Source organism: Ictalurus furcatus, chromosome 13 (genome assembly GCF_023375685.1).
Source record: "Ictalurus furcatus strain D&B chromosome 13, Billie_1.0, whole genome shotgun sequence".
NCBI lineage: Eukaryota > Metazoa > Chordata > Actinopteri > Siluriformes > Ictaluridae > Ictalurus > Ictalurus furcatus.
This window is the reverse complement of record NC_071267.1, coordinates 27,932,909-27,945,536: the sequence shown is the minus strand read 5'-3', so window position 1 is coordinate 27,945,536 and position 12,628 is coordinate 27,932,909.

Here is a 12,628-nt window from a genome sequence, read left to right as displayed (position 1 = left end):
TAATCCTAACCCTAACCCTAACCCTAATCCTAACCCTAACCATAAACCTAACCTAATCCCAACCCTAACCCTAACCTAATCCTAACCCTAACCATAAACCTAACCTAATCCCAACCCTAACCCTAACCTAATCCTAACCCTAACCATAAACCTAACCTAATCCTAACCCTAACCCCAACCCTAATCCTAACCCTAACCTAATCCTAACCATAAACCTAACCTAATCCTAACCCCAACCCTAACCATAACCTAACTCTAACCCTAATCCTAACCCTAACCCTAATCCTAACCCCAACCTAAAACTAACATGTGAAATGTGAAAATACATTTCAACACGTGGTGCCCTGAATTTGTAAATGTAACTTCAAGTAAACACGTTACATCATGTGAATATCATGTGGAAATGAATGAATCATGAGAAAAAATTATGTGAAAATCAGGAAAAGATATTCAGAGCTCATTATTTCAGGGCTGTTGAATTCTCAATTCTGATTGGCTGACAGACGTTCTGATTTTTCAGTAAATGCACAGCTAAAGTAGTTCAAGTCAGGTCTTGCTGTGTTACAGTTCCATATCGCTTCCCCAAATTAACTGAAATAACGGAAACGTTATCCACCATGGCACACAAAATGACAGAAAATTTGGATTTTTCCAAAAATTCATAAGGAATACTGGATGATGGGACGTTGAATTATTAGAAAAAAATAATGCGTACCCGAGGTGGTAATTGAGCCAGTTATGAGCCAATTATATGCAGTTACTGGAGAGAGAGAGAGAGAGAGAGAGAGAGAGAGAAAGAGAAAGCATGAGAGTGAATGTGTGATAAGCCGGTTAACAAGTATCGATGTTTATTTATTTATTCATTGTATTTTCTGCAGTAATAAAAAACCAAAAAACCCTGTCAACAAGTAGGCCATCGATATTATTTATTTATTTATTTATTTATTTATTTATTCTATTTTTATATTAGCCTGAAATTAAATAAAAAAACTGAGCTCTCGCTCTCTCGCTCTGTCTCTCTCTCTCCAATAACTGCATATCGATTTCTAAGGCCTCTGTTACTAGCTCTAAAACGATATATTTTTGGGATTAGCGGCGGAGGCTTGAGATGGGATGCGTAATAAATGAGTTCCACACACGAGAGCATTTTAAGGACAAAAACCTGACATATGTCTTAAAGTAAAACATCTGAACAATGGCTTGAGGTGTTGTATCTGTGATATAAGTGGGATCATTGACCCCGGTCTGTTGAATTATCAGAAAAATAATGCACACTCGAGGTGTAACAGCCTCCGCTTCGGGGTGTCAGTTATTTTTTCATCATTCACCACCCCAAGTTTCCTTTGAAATACTGAGGGAGTATAGTAAGTGTAATTACAGTATAGTAACCTTAATTACAGTATAGTAAACAGTCGCCTAATTAACTGTTCCATCTTGTTTTAAACATGCTGTGGTCCAGCCCTTGCTTAAAAAGGCAAATCCTATTCCTTTAGATTTAAATAATCTCAAGATGACCTTTGCTTTCAAAACTTTTGGAGAAGGTCATCTTTCATCAGCTTTCCTCATTTTAAGTAAAAATCACGTATTAGACGAACATCAGTCCGGTTTCAGAACAAGACAAAGTACTGAGTCTGGCCCCTTGAAAGCGACACATGATTTAGTGTTCAAGTGAAACAATCGAAACATTCTTCTGATGTGTTTACAGCAGCGAGCTGGAATTCAGGGCAGCACATCTACAGTACAGATAAAACTTCCTCAGTAGAAATTGGGAATTTCTCCTCTTCTTCTGCTCCTATCACATGTGGAGTCCCACAAGGCTCCATATTAGGCCCTATTTTATTTTCTTATATATGCTCCCTTTGTGGGCTATAATCTCGTATCATTGTTATGTCAACGACACTCAGGTTTATCTTCTGGTAAAACCTAATGACGTTTTAAATGATAGCAACTTGCAACACCTGTAAATCCAGATTTTTTTTTCAGCCATCATCTTCCTTTACTGCCATCCAGCCCATTCAAAATCCTTCATTAATTTTAACCCCAAAAGTCACCTGAAACGATGAAAAAAGCAGAAATACGTGAATTTTGTGAGTTTTTGTGTAAAGCCAGAAACTATCCCTAACATCTCCTTTGCATATATATATGTATATAGCGTTCCAGTGCCGCCGGGGGCGGTGGCCAGCGTTCCAGTGCCGCTAGGGGTGGTGCTCCGCCAGTCTGCTGCCCGGCAGAGGCCGCCTTGTTTTCCGTGGCAGTGAGAGACAGCTTTCCCAGGGGCCCAGGACCCCCGTTGGAGGGGGGTTCTGTTACACGTGACTTTGTTTTGGTTCATGCTCTTCCTGCTTGAGTATTGGATTGACCCAGGTGTCCGTGGTTTAGTTGAATTATGTTGGCTATTAAAACCCCTCGTGTGGCTGCGCACGTTGCGCAGTATTATTAGTTGTAGTGTAGATGCCAGTGTGATAGTTATCTGTGTAGCATGTATGTTTAGCATGCTAGTGGTCTCATTTTCATGTCCTGTTTCCTGCCTCGACTTTAGTCTCATGTTCACTCTCGTATCTAATTCCGTAGAGACTGTGTTCCCTGCGTTTGTGTGTTTTTGAGTTCATTAATAAAGACAGCGCTCCTGCGCTTACTTCCTGACTACAAAGCCCTGTGTGTATCGTTACACTTTGCATATATATATATATATATATATATATATATATATATATATATATATATATATATATATATATATGCATGCACTCTGACTCTGGTGTTTAAAATGTTTCACTATACGATCTCACCTGTCTAGATTCCTCTTCTTGTAATGCTTGTGGAATTTTACACTGATAATAAACCTGTAATTCAACTTAACCTCTTTTATATTTACTATCTAGTTCAGGGGTCACGAACACGGTGCCCGCGGGCACCAGGTCGGTGCCAAGGACCACATGAGTCGCCCGCAGGCCTGGTCTAAAATTTGATATGCATTTCTAATTAAATGTACTTATTTATTTTTTATACTGTCAAATTTTTATTCCCACATTGAAGGTTGGTGACCCCTGCTTTAATGTAATGCAGGAACACTATCTGGCTCATTAATAGCTAGGGTAATAAGTTTGCTAATAAAAGCTGTCAATTACAGATAGACTAGTGCAGTAATAAACAGGTTAACAGATTAGCTAGCATACTGTACTCTAGCTACAGATTCTTAAGCATCTGATGTTCTCGCTAATCGTTTTGTTCACTAACTAAATTGTTTACTAGAGACCGAGCAGGTTTTTTCGACATGTTATTTTTGTAACATTCCTCCAAACTTCTGGATAAGTAGCTGATTGTTCTCTGTTCGTGTACATGCTAGGTCAAAGGACAACGTGTTTGTTTCATGCTTGAGGCTGGCAGTTAAATCAAAAACGGTGTTTAATTTTTTCACATTTTTTCTCTCAATATTTGGCTTGCTAAGTGACTGTTTTTGGAGGGAATTTGCATTTGTAGTGTTTTTAATGTGTGTGTGTGTGTGTGTGTGTGTGTGTGTGTGTTGGGGCATCCCTTCTGCAGCTGGCTTGCAGAAACGTGTGAATTGACCTGCAGAGGTTTTGGTTGTAGACCAACTTCTGCCAACGCTCTTATAATTGTTGATAATGTGTGAAAAAATTAGCATCCAAACCCTGCTGTGCATCCAATTCCATTTGTAACACATCGCCTTGTCTTCATCACTCCAGCTAACTACCTGCTTCAGAAGATCTGTAAAGAAGCTAGCTTACTTACTATCTAGTACAATAATTCAATCTGGCTGAATAACTTGCATGCAGTACAAAGTGTGCTCACAAGCTACTGAGCTAGCTAACTAGCACAATTTTAGCTGTCAATTACAGACAGAGGAGGGATCAATAAAACATGCTAATTAGTTTACAATGGCTACAGGTTCTTAAGTAGCTGATCTGCCAGCTATCTTACTAATTTTCAGCAAAGATTGCTAAAAAGATAGTGTGCTATGTAGCTAGCATAAACTTAGCTGCCCATCAGCAGAAATTTGGAATAAAAAAAAAAACAGGTTTACTAATTAACTTGCACACTCTCGCTACAGGTTCTTAAATAGCTGATTTGCTAGCCGTCTTCTTTTTCATCTGGTTCACAAACTAGCTACGGTATTAGCTAATTTGCTAACAAGCTAGCATGCTAACTAGATAGCATATTTTTAGCTGGCCAACAGCTGTCAGATAGAGGAGGAGAGTACTAAACAATGTTCATCAATTAGCTAGTGCAGTTGGTATGCTAGCTGTTATGCTAATTATCTGGTCGGGTTACTAGCAAGCTAGCTTGTTAACTAAAAACAATAAATCCCAACATCCCCCATGTCCAGATAGAGTTGTTCGAGTAATAAAAGAACTAGTTAATGTGTTAAAAAGCTGATTTAGGTGTATGGTTTGCTAATAAACTAGCTTGCTAACTAGCTTGCACAAGAAAAATATTTCGTCAGATTATTTCACATCAGCTGTCAATTAGAAATTTACAATGCATTCTAATTCGCTGGTTCACTAATTAGCTAACATAAAATGTAGCCAAGCTATCTAGTTAATTATCTGGATTATTAACTAGCTAAGGTGCTAAGTGTATGTTTTACTAGCGAGTTAGCTAACTTGCTAGCTAGCACATTTACAGATGGAGGAGCTGGAGTATTGGAACATGCTAATTAGTTCAGTTGCTAGCCATCATCCATGTCAACAATGATGTGTTAAAAACAGTACTGGAGCACAGCCCTGGTGGGTTTTTTTTTTAAAGGTAAAGAAATAAAAACATGCTATTTCACAGACTTCTTGTTAAAAAAAATATCAAAATGGTGCATTTTTGTTTTTATAAATTGTTGTTGGAATTTATTTATGTTGACATTTTGGAAAATATAAATATATAAAGCAAAACACTAAAATGTGTTCTCCTGTGTTCTCTCATTGTAGCCACCTAGCTAATATGGCTAACCAGACAGGAATTTTAGGAGAATTTTTAGTCACATTCATATTGTTCATAATTTTCACACTGCTAATGCAAACTAGCTGACAAACCTATGCTAGAATTAGAGTATTTCTGAAAAGATATTTCATTCATACCTATAAATGTTCCTAACTTTCATTGCTATTGCTAGAATGTATTATTTATGTGTATGACATTCACTGCTAACACTAGCCTGGAGGCTAACATGGGTATCCTGACATACTTTCTGAGAGGATTTTATAGTCACCTCCATATACTGTATGTTCATAATTTTCCCTGCTAATGCTAGCTGGCTAACTGTAATCTAACCTGATAGGATTTTTCATTCATGTTTATGATATTCAGTGCTAACGCTATCCAGCTAGCTAACACGGCAAACCTGACAGATTTATTAAAAAGAACTTTGCTATTCATAAATGTTCATTATCTTTGCTGTTTAAGATAGCTAGCTAGCTAGCTAGCATGACCTAACTCAACATGATTTCTCAGAAGAACTTGTTCATAATCTCGCTCATATACTGTATGTAAACATTAGCTCAAACTCAACAGGATTTCTGAGAGGATTTTTCTGTTATAACCTTAAATGTTAATAACCTTCACTGCTAATGCTAGCTAGCTAACTAACATATGCTAATTCTGCTGGGCTTCTTTACTGTTAATGCTAGCCAGCTAGCTAAAATTATGTAATCTTGACTGATAAAGCTAGTCAACTAACTGACATGAGCTAACTCCACAAGATTTCAAAGAGGATTCTTCCTGTCAAATCCATAAATGTGCAAAACTGCCACTGCTAATGATAGCAGGCTAACTAAGCTAGTCTGACAGGATGTCTGAGCTGAATTTTCATTCATGTTCCCCGCTAATGCTATCCAGCTAGCTAACATGGCTGACCTGACAGAATTATTAAGAGGAACTTTGTTATCCATACATGTCTGATATCTAATGCTAGGCAGCTAGATTTTTAGGTCATACCTATAAATGTTCGTAAACCTAAACGGTAACGCTAGCTAGTTAACTAAAATAAGCTAACTTGGCATGGATTCTTTACTGCTAATGCTAGGTAGCTAGCAAACATTTAATCATCTTCACTGATAAAGAGAGGCTGCTAGCTAACATAAAACTCAACAAGATTTCTTTCATGTACATAACTGTTTAAGACTTTATTAATAATGCTAGCTAACATAAATCTGACAGGATCTGAGCAGCTTCAATGTTTATATTTCTAACCTAATGATTTTTGACAGGATTTACATCACATTCATATATACATTGATAATTGTCACTGCTAATGCTAGCTAGCTGGCTAACTTAATAGGAGTTTCGAGAGCATTTCTTGTCATATGTTTACATTTTTACTGATAATGCAAGTGAGCTAGCTAACATAGCTATAAATGTTCATAATATTTACTGCTAATGCTAGTCTGCTAACTAACATTAGCTAACTGGACAGGATTTCTGTCATATACATAAATCTTCATAACATCCAAGACACACCCACCTCTCTCAGTCCAAGACACACCCATCTGTCTCTGTCCAAGTCACACCCACCTGTCTCTGTCCAAGTCACACCCACCTGTATCTGTCCAACACACACCCACCTCTCTCAGTCCAAGACACACCCACCTGTCTCTGTCTAAGACACACCCATCTATCTCTATCCAAGACACCCCCACCTCTCTCAGTCCAAGAAACACCCATCTATCTCTATCCAAGACACACCCACCTCTCTCAGTCCAAGACACACCCACCTGTTTCTATCCAAGACACACCCACCGCTTTCAGTCCAAGACACACCCACCTGTCTCTGTCTACGACACACCCACCTGTATCTGACCAAGACAACCCTATCTGTCTCTGTCCAAGACACACCCACCTCTCTCAGTCCAAGACACACCCACCTGTCTCTGTCCATTACTCTCCCACCTCTCTCAGTCCAAGACACGCCCACCTGTCTCTAGCTTGCACTATTGCTCAGAATGACTAAATTAAAGACTAAACTGTGGATTACAGTGTGTACTAAAATGTGCACGGCATGATTGTAATTAATGTACACTTCCTTAATTAGTTACAAGACACGAAAGAGTTTTATATGACTGTCTCTAATGTCTGTCTGGCAAGTTAAACCAGGATGGAACGAACCGCCTGCCGGTTTGGGGATTGTTGCTATTTAGAATCTGTAGCTTAATGACTAATTTTGTTAGACTCTTTGCACTAACGAAGGTTTCTCTCTAATCCAGTTTGTATTTATTTCCCTTTTTCATTAACGCTCATCATTTTTTATAACCCGTATCCCGAAGCAACATTATTTTAGTAATTTGTGGAGCAGGAAGCTGCAAATGCTACACAGCTAACCCACAAAGCAGCCACACGCTCACTGCAGAGCCTTTAATTTTTAGTCTTTTTTAAACACTTAAGGTTACACGAGCCTGTGCCTGCTCATAAACTGGATTGGAACGTGGATTTTAGCAGGTGCTGATCAGATGCTAAAGAAGTGAAGTGAGGAAATGGATCAGCTTCGCGTGAGGGAGTAAATCAGGGAGTTTCCTGCATTTCGGGTTGGAACCGTTAATTAAGATCCAGATTAAGAATCAGACGAAACCCCAAAGTGGCACCGTCGCTGGTTCAAAACACTCATAATGACTTTTTGTGTTCTGGAAAAGTTTCGTGGTTTCTTAGACAGATGATTATTTTGGCTGTTGGTCTCACAGTCTCATGCAGAAATATTTCAAAAAAAAGTCTAACACAAAAAAAGGCTTAAAGCCAATCACGCTGCCTACATCGGATATACTCTAACCAGCTAGCTATCATGAGACGTTAGCCAGTTGGCTAATCTGACAGGAGTTCTGAGGAAACACATTAGCATTGAAGATTATGAAATATATATGTTCACATGCTTGCATTTATAAACACCTATATCAATGCTAACACCATAAAACTGGCTAATATACGCTAACCTGACAGGACTGCGGTCAATATCATAAATAATCTTCACTACTGATGGCAGTGATAGCTAATATAGCCTAACATGACAGGATTTCTGAGAGGGCTTTAAGGAAGAAGTAATAAAAGCATCATAATACTATCTTGGCAAGGTTTTCTTAGACAAACATTGGCAGTGAAGATTATGAAGATAATAAAGCTAGCTAATATGAGCTAACCTGAGACTTTTCATAAGCTAATTAAACTCTGATGGATATAATAAAGACCTGCCGGTCATATTTGTTGATTTTACTCAGAAATATCACTCTGTCTGTCATCTTCTACAAACAAGCAGCGTTTCCCCCCCCTGCTTTGTTCCTGCCGGTGGTGTTACAGGAGGTGAGGAGTTTTCCATGACTAACTGCAGACTAGCGTCTAGATCGGACTCTATATTTCACCTAACTGTAAAGGATTTCTGAGAGGATTTTAAGTCGTATCAATAAGTGCGTGTACAAGGAGTAAAATGTGCACATAGGACAAGCTAGGATTATTCTTAAATCATAAAATATATAATTTTTTAAATGGTAAGTAAGTGTAACTGAGTAAATGTAGTGTTTCCACCTCCTCTGAACAGATTGTTAATGTAGTCATGAGTATTAAACTCCTTCAAGATTGTTAACACCAGGACCAAAAGGCTCTCACTCATGTGATTGGATTTTAAAACCAGGGTCTAAACTTTTACCCTCTTCCTCCTCCTCTACGACATTCTTGCGTAATTGCAGAGCGAATGGATAATAATTGTGTGAAAGCTTCACTCATCGTGTCTTGCACGTGGCAGCTGAGCACACTCCATCTGCACTGCCTGACCAAGTCTGTGATTGGTTATCATCATTACATTTACAGTATTTGGAAGACGCCCTTATCCAGAGCGACTTACATTTATCTCATTCATACATCTGAGCAGTTAAGGGTTAAGGACCTTGCCCAAGGGCCCAACAGTAGTAGCTTGGTCATGCTGGTGTGTGAACTCATGAACTTCTGAGCAGTAGACCAACACATTAACCACTGAGCCACCACTGCCCTTTCTTCATTCCAAGATGGACGAGAAGCGATCTTCTGCAGTACTGGAGCTCTCGTGAACGATGGCCAATACAAATCCACATCCGTCCGTGAGGGTTGTGCGATGAGCTTGCGTGCCATCTGCGTTTTCATGTTTACCGTTACATGTATAAATGCTTCATTACATTCTATAATTTATAATGACCAAACACACACTTAAGGTAAGGTAAGGTCACGTAAGGTTCGTATGCAGAGTTCGTTCAGCTGCCTCTACGGTTTTTTTTTTTAAACGCTTGGCCGGGGTGTACCTTTTACTCTTTCCACTCTTATTTATGGATATCAGATCCTGTCAGGTGAGCTTATAGTATATTAGGTATATTAGCTATCTATCTCATTAGCGGTAAAGATTATAAACATACTGTATCTTAGACTCAGGGTGTCCCCGCCTTGTGCCCGGAGTCCCCTGGGACAGACTCCAGGCTCCCCGCAACCCTGTGTAGGATAAATGGATGGATGGATGGATGGATCTTGGACTGCATCTTCTTCCACAGCATGATGTATTTCCACATAAATGCAGTATATCTGGGTGGCTGTAACCGAATTATAAAACATGGGCTTTCCAAAACAAACGTGAAGTCCGATCTAGGCGCTATCCTGCTGGAAAACTGCTCATTTGAGGGAACACCACTGGTGGGAAAACAATCACCGTGCTTTTTACGGACCAAGTAGAATTTTGTCTTTGGAGTGATTAGTACAGTTAAGTCATGCACAAGGACAGAACCTAAAAAAGATCAAAGTCGAGCCAGTTGAATTTCAAAGCTTGTGAAAGTGTGGTCTTTAGTCCCTTTTCTATATGAAAAGTTTGTACCCCCTGAAAGAAGCAGCCACTGGAGGTCTTTCTTCTCCATTCCCACAGACTCAAGGCTCTCTGACCCCTTCGCTCACCACCTCTGTCCTGCTTTTCTCTCTCCATCCTCTGTGCTGTGTTAATGAAGCCTCTCCTGAAGGGTTCGAGTGTTTACCACAGCTGTGGCGTTGCTATTTGCAGCAGCCAGTCATTTACCCGGAGCTCCATCTCATATGCGGTGGGGAAGCGTTAACCTCAGCCTACCACACCCAAACACACACGCATAAACATACAAGCACACACACACACACACACACACACACACACACACACACAGGGGCATCAGGGATCTGGCAACAGACGCACTCATTCACCCTGTCAGTGGTGAGGTTTAGTTTCTGTCTGCACCTTTTCAGTATCTCGTCTTCAAAAGAGTGGAATGAACCTCACCTTAAAACACTTTCATCAGTAATCTGTGGGCAGGACTGCAGAATATAGACAAATAATTCATTATTAGAACTCTCACACTCCGGTTTCCTCCCCCAGTCCAAAGACATGCATGGTAGGCTGATTGGTGTGTCTAAAGTGTCCGTAGTGTATGAATGGGTGTGTGAGTGTGTATGTGATTGTGCCCTGCGATGGACTGGCACCCTGTCCAGGGTGTACCCCACCTTGTGCCCCATACTCCCTGGGATAGGCTACAGGTTCCCCGTGACCCTGAAAAGGAGTAAGCGGTTGAAGATGGATGGATGGATGGATGGATGGATAGAACTCTCACACACATAATAGAAGCTTCCAGGCCAACCTTCACACTAAGCTTCCAACCCTACCTTCACACTAACAAGTGACAATGCGAGACGTAATCCTTTGTTTTCTAGGTTCCTCCATGACACAGAGCCGTGATTTCAAAGCGACATTTGAATCGAGATTTCCGAAACTATATGCAAATTAGGTGTTACGCTCTAAAGAAACGACAAATCCAAACGATTGGTTCAAATGATTCCTGGGACCAATCCTATCGCACGTTCCAACAATTCTTCAGTTCCTCGCTCACAACTTTAGTTCTCCAATTAGTTCCTGCAAAATTCCTGTCAGTGACCTCTGATTAAACGTGTATAGAGAAGTTTCGAAGTAAAATAAAGCTTGGAAGGAAGGAGCAGAGATCATTGGTGCCTCTGGTGAGCGGTGTGTGTATAGCTAGTACAGTCATCGTTCTTTTCAAATCTAATCTGAGAACGGAGCGAGTACAAAGCCGAGCACGTGACGTGTGACAAAAGTTCACAATCCTGCGACTTGTCACATGTTGGTGTGACTGTAACGTCGATTGTGGACTAAAATGAGCTCAGAGATATACACAGCTACACATCATCCACATTCTGGGCTAAATACAGCTCTAATACAACCAGCTTCTAATCGTATCTACAGTTCTGCTCCATATCCTGCCTGAGATATGGCCTCATTAAGGTGGGGACGTGGTGACGGTGTTTCTGGCAGCCAGATTCGTATGAGTTCATCGTCGTCATTCCACAGCGGCATGTGGACCAGATGAAAAAGTTCAGACTGGGCCTGCTGTGGGACGTCGCTGCTATCTGAAGAGTATTACAGGGATGATTACAGGACATGGAATGCTTATAGGAATTCTGGGAAAGTCTGGACAGAAAGATTCAATTAGAAAGCTGCTGATATAGAGCCATATTCATAGTTGAGTTAGGCACGCAGTTGGGGTGTACAGTTCCATCCACAAATATTGGCACCCTTGGTAAATATGAGCAAAGAAGGCTGTGAAATTTTGTCTTTATTGTTTAAACTTTTGATCTTTTGTTCAAAAAATTCACAAAAATACTCTGCGCTCATGGAGATCAAACAATTGCAAACACAACACAGCTTTATCAAAAAAATAACTTTGTTAAATACAAGCAGTAAAAGTGAAGTGAGTATCTCGAGACGATCCCCCATGAGCTGAAGGGTGTGTATGTGTGCGTGTGTGTGTGTGTGTGTGTGTGTGTGTGTGTGTGTGTGTGTATGGTCTATTGCAAATATAGAACATGCTAACCACATTCCCCAGTGTTCGAGTCTCTTTTTTGTTCTCTCTGGCTCCACCCGTCCACACTCCACACTGCCACATCATATCATTATAAACGTCTGCACACACACACACACACACACACACATACACACACACACATATTTATTCACTGAGCCATTTACTTTCGTTCCTTTTTAGTTTTGTTTTATTTTTTTTACAACACAGCAGCGTTCTGGTACATTTTGTGAGCTCTAATTGTTTTTATGTGTGTGTGTGTGTGTGTGTGTGTGTAGTGGTTTATTTTCCTTAGTATCTGTATGAAGAGTCTATTGAAATGTTTTAATGGGATTTGTTAAAGGAGCTGTAAAGTGTTCGTCTGGAGAGAGAGAGAGAGAGAGAGAGAGAAAGAGAGAGAGAGAGCGAGAGAAAGATTGAGAGATAGAGAGAAAGAGAGAAAGAGAAAGAGAGAGAGCAAGAGAGAGGGAGCGAGAGAAAGAGAGAGGGAGAGCAAGAGAGAGAGTAAGAGAGAGAGAGGGAGAGACAGACAGACAAAGAGAGGGGCGAGAGACAGAGCAAGAGAGAGAGAGAAAGAGAGAGAGAGACAGAGCGAGAGAGAGAGACAGAGTGAGAGACAGAGCAAGAGAGAGATAGAGAGAGAGAGAGACAGACAGAGTGAGAGACACAGAGAGAGAGAGAGCAAGAGAGAGAGAGACAGACAGAGTGAGAGAGAGAGAGACAGAGTGAGAGAGACTTTTGACTTTTAAGACACCTTTATTGTATCCAATTTTTTAAATATTTACATA